Genomic DNA, 3760 nt, shown 5'->3' with positions numbered 1-3760 from the left:
CCATTAGACCTCTTACGTCTGGGCGGTGCGGAGACTGCATTTCCCAGAGGGCCTCGCGCGGCGCGGGCTTGGCGGGGGCGGGGAAAAGGAAGCGCCTCGGAGCCAGTGCGCAGGCGTGAGAGTCCCCGCTGGCTACTTAAGGGAGGCTCGCTCGCTGTTCTTCCTTTCGCGTCTGCGGCGCTCTGTCTTCTTTGTGGTCGCTGTCTGTTCCTCATCCGATGTCGTCTCAACCCTGGAATCAGAATTTACTACTGTATGTGGTGAGTAGAAACCTCGCTTCTACATCTCTGCGCCTCCTTTTCCCTCTTTGTGCCGTCGCCTCTCCCGGTGGTCCCCTCTCCTCTGAATGAATAGGTCTAAGCGTCGATGGGGAGATGAATGAGAGCTGAAGAAACCTAGGATTCCTCGGCCGGTGTAAATGATGAACTCCCTTTTTTCCCCATCAGATCGACCATGTTGATGTCTTTGAATACTTGCCAGTTGATTCTGATAACACCGGCCTCAAAAGGCGGTGCCCTGTTCTCTTCCGACTGTGCAAAGATGGCGACTGACGACCTTCTTTGTTGGTTCGCAGATCTGCGTGATCAGACGCTACAGAATGAATCTTGGCGGAGGGGTCCCTGCTGGGGCTCCAAGGGAACCCCGTGTCGACAGGCACAACCTTCAGCTTCCTGACCTCTGGAGTAAGCACGTTTTTCTTATGTTTTTGACCTGTTGCAGGAATTTGTGCCCTGAGGAACCTCTTGGTTTGCTAGGCCGCCTTGGCAGGGGAACAAAAGAGAGTAAGGATTACTAATAAGCATATTTTAGTTAGTTACTCGATTTTCTTGAGGTAATCTGGATTCATTTTATCATAATTCACAAAAACATATGTATTAGCCACATTTCGAGCCAGGATAAGGGAATCGGTGTTCATTTTTAAAATGCTCCTTATGGTACATACTCAGATGCCCGTTCCTTCCCTTTTTTAGTAATAAACAGCTTTTTTGTGCTTAAATTTCCAAGTGGGTGAATACTGTGATGACATTGCTTTTTTAAGGAAGGCCCAATGTTTCTTTTGACCATGTTACTCTAATTCTCAAAGGTTTAACTTTTAAAACTGAATCTAAAAATGCCACCCTAATGCTGGGATCTCTGAGACAGTTTTCCTTAGACCTTGCTGTGTTAGAAGTGATGACATGTTGCGTTCAAGTGTGATGATATCCTGACACAGTCAAAACGCTGCAGTCACTTGAGTAAAAGCCAACCATTTTCCCACAGCTCTTGCCAGCCATGCTGGTCTCCCTCACATGTTAAGTACAGAAAGCCGGGGCGTTTGCCTTGTAGAGTCCAAGAGGTTCCTGCCGGCATTAATGATGACTGAACTTTTTTCCCCGACAGATCGACCATGTTGATCTAACTTCTCTAAGCCAGTTTGTGTCTGATATGCCAACTTGAGCAGCTCTTCTGCCCCCCACTGCTTTTGCATCTAGCTGACTTACAGGTCATGTTTCAATGTTTTCATCTCAGGCTCACTGTTGGCAGCAAACAGGCATTGAATGGACCATGATGGATCCAGGATTGGGAGAGAATTTGTAAGTCATATCTATTTAACTGCTTTTCTTTTGAAGGGGTTATCCCCCTACGTTCTACTTTTCTGTATGGCCATTGCAGCTGATGACTTAACTTTTTTCCCCATCAGATCGACCCTGTTGATCCAACTGAACTAGTAGCCAGTTTTGTCTGATGCGTTGGCCTCAAAGATAACTCCTATTTGTTTTCTGCTTACCACTGACTTTCTGTGTGGGTGGTTTTTTTTTTAAACTGGGAATAGGGCTTGCCCTATGATTTCCTCCCCGGCATCATTCAAGTCATTTATCTTTGCTTCCTCTTCCTTTCCTACAGGACCAGAGCCCTGTGTACATCAGGGCCTACATAGGTTGATGGCAGCCTGATTTCAGTTTGGTTCAGTTCTGTAACAGGTAAGGTTTTTGTAAATTTTTGTCCCTTTAGGTGTTAACCCCTTGATAAAATGATAACTGATTGTGTTGCGGGTAGAGAAGTGTTGGGTTTGCCCAGTTGGGAGTGACTTGGGGACCAGTTGCAAGTAGGGTTCCAAGTTACCTTTTGAGTTAAGTTCCAAATGGCTTGTAATTCATTATGAAAGATTGAATTCTTAACACTGTTAGTTGGATGCCAACCTCAGTACATTACTCCATGGGCCTCTTAAACATGGCGGACAAACATGGCGGACAGACTCCTCTGTCCAGTGGCAAAGGAGTCTGGGTTTGATCCCTGATCAGAGAACTAGATCCTATGTGCATCAACTAAGGCCTGGTGCAGCCACATCAATAGAAGTAAATATTTTAAAACTACTTCCTTGCATCATCACAGTGAGCTGATCAAGGAGACAGTTTTTTACCTTCTGCCTCCCTTCTTAAACATAACGCTTTGTATGCCTGCTTATCCACTTTACATTCAGATGCCTCCATTTGTCCCTAAAGTATCTTTTGCATTTATTTCATGCAGAATGTTGAGTAGAATCAATATTTGGCATATCAGGAATAATACTGACTTTGATGGGCAGACCCCAGGTTGGAAGCCTCCCTCCTTGGTCTGGTACTTTACATCTTCCTAGTTCCTGAAGTCTAGATACTCTGACATCCCAAACGAGTAGCCATTTGCATCCTAATGAAGTACTGATTGTGATGTGTCTTTCTTTTTAAGGAATTTAAGCTGTGGAGTCAGAATGCAAGGCCTCTTGAGAAAGATGTACATTTACTTCTGAAGCATGAAGCATGAAGATTTGGGTTGTTGTGTAACCTAAGTGTGTAGAGGTAAAACCTTGTGGCTGTTTTGGTTATTAAGGTTTTAACTTTGTAGCCTTCCTGTCTAGAGAAATAAAATAAAATCCTTTAAATGAAAATGCTGTTCTCTTGAGTCATTAGAAAGACCTTGAACCAAATGATACTGGATCACAGAAAGTGTTGGCCACGGCCCCCACCAGGCTCTGTCCATGAAATTCATCAGGCAGAAATAACTGTCAGTTCAGTTGCTCAGACATGTCTGGACTCTGTGACCCCATAGACTACAGCACGCCAAGCTTCCTTGTCCATCACCAGCTCCCAGAGCTTGCTCAAACTCATGTCCATCGAGTCGGTAATGCCATCCAACCAACCATCTCATGTTCTGTTGTTCCATTCTGCCTTCAGTCGCCCAGCATCAGGGTCTTTTCCAATGAGCATCATCAGGTAGCTAAAGTATTGGGAGTTTCCGCTTCAGCATCAGTTCCCAATGAATATTCAGGGTTGATTTCCTTTAGGATTGACTGGTTTGATCTTGCAGTCCAAGGGACTCTCAAGAGTCTTCTCCAACACCATATTTCAAAAGCATCAATTCGGTACTCAGCTTTATAGTCCAACTCAATCCATACATGACTACTGAAAAAACCATACCTTTGACTAGACGGTTACTGTCATGGGTAGTCATTCTCTTCTCCTGGGTGACTTCCTGTCCTGGGGATAATCTAGGTCTCCCCACATGCAGGCAGATTCTTTACTGTTGGATCCACCATCTATTCTCTGTATGCTGTGAATATACTCTCCCACCTGTCCTCTCTCCACCTTACATGGTAACAGGTGGAGTCAATGGCCGGGACCATCTTCCTCACTGTAACCTCTGACTTCATCTCTTTTCCTTTCAGCCATATGAGATCTCCTAACTGTCCTTCAGATTCACTCCAATCTGGAATGACCAGCCTTAGCCCTTGCATGGTTCGCAA

At 45.1% G+C, this 3760-nt stretch overlaps 1 long non-coding RNA gene and 3 other non-coding genes across 4 annotated transcripts; all 4 read left to right on the top strand.

Moving 5' to 3' along the window:
* The first annotated feature begins 105 nt into the window (after nucleotides 1–105).
* On the top strand, nucleotides 106–2905 carry LOC123329132. The gene is made up of 5 exons (XR_006544312.2): nucleotides 106–260; nucleotides 575–683; nucleotides 1510–1574; nucleotides 1885–1961; nucleotides 2707–2905. It is a non-coding gene; the product is annotated as an uncharacterized LOC123329132 (long non-coding RNA).
* LOC112578958 lies at nucleotides 409–500 on the top strand. Its single transcript, XR_003103398.1, has one exon. It is a non-coding gene; the product is annotated as a small nucleolar SNORD12/SNORD106 (small nucleolar RNA).
* Nucleotides 1343–1433, top strand: LOC112578959. The gene has a single exon (XR_003103399.1). It is a non-coding gene; the product is annotated as a small nucleolar SNORD12/SNORD106 (small nucleolar RNA).
* LOC112578957 lies at nucleotides 1644–1735 on the top strand. The gene has a single exon (XR_003103397.1). It is a non-coding gene; the product is annotated as a small nucleolar SNORD12/SNORD106 (small nucleolar RNA).
* Nucleotides 2906–3760: the final 855 nt, after the last annotated feature.

Source organism: Bubalus bubalis, chromosome 14, assembly GCF_019923935.1.
Source record: "Bubalus bubalis isolate 160015118507 breed Murrah chromosome 14, NDDB_SH_1, whole genome shotgun sequence".
Lineage (NCBI taxonomy): Eukaryota > Metazoa > Chordata > Mammalia > Artiodactyla > Bovidae > Bubalus > Bubalus bubalis.
The sequence above is the reverse complement of the archived record's forward strand: the minus strand, read 5'-3'. Positions and strand labels throughout refer to the sequence as shown.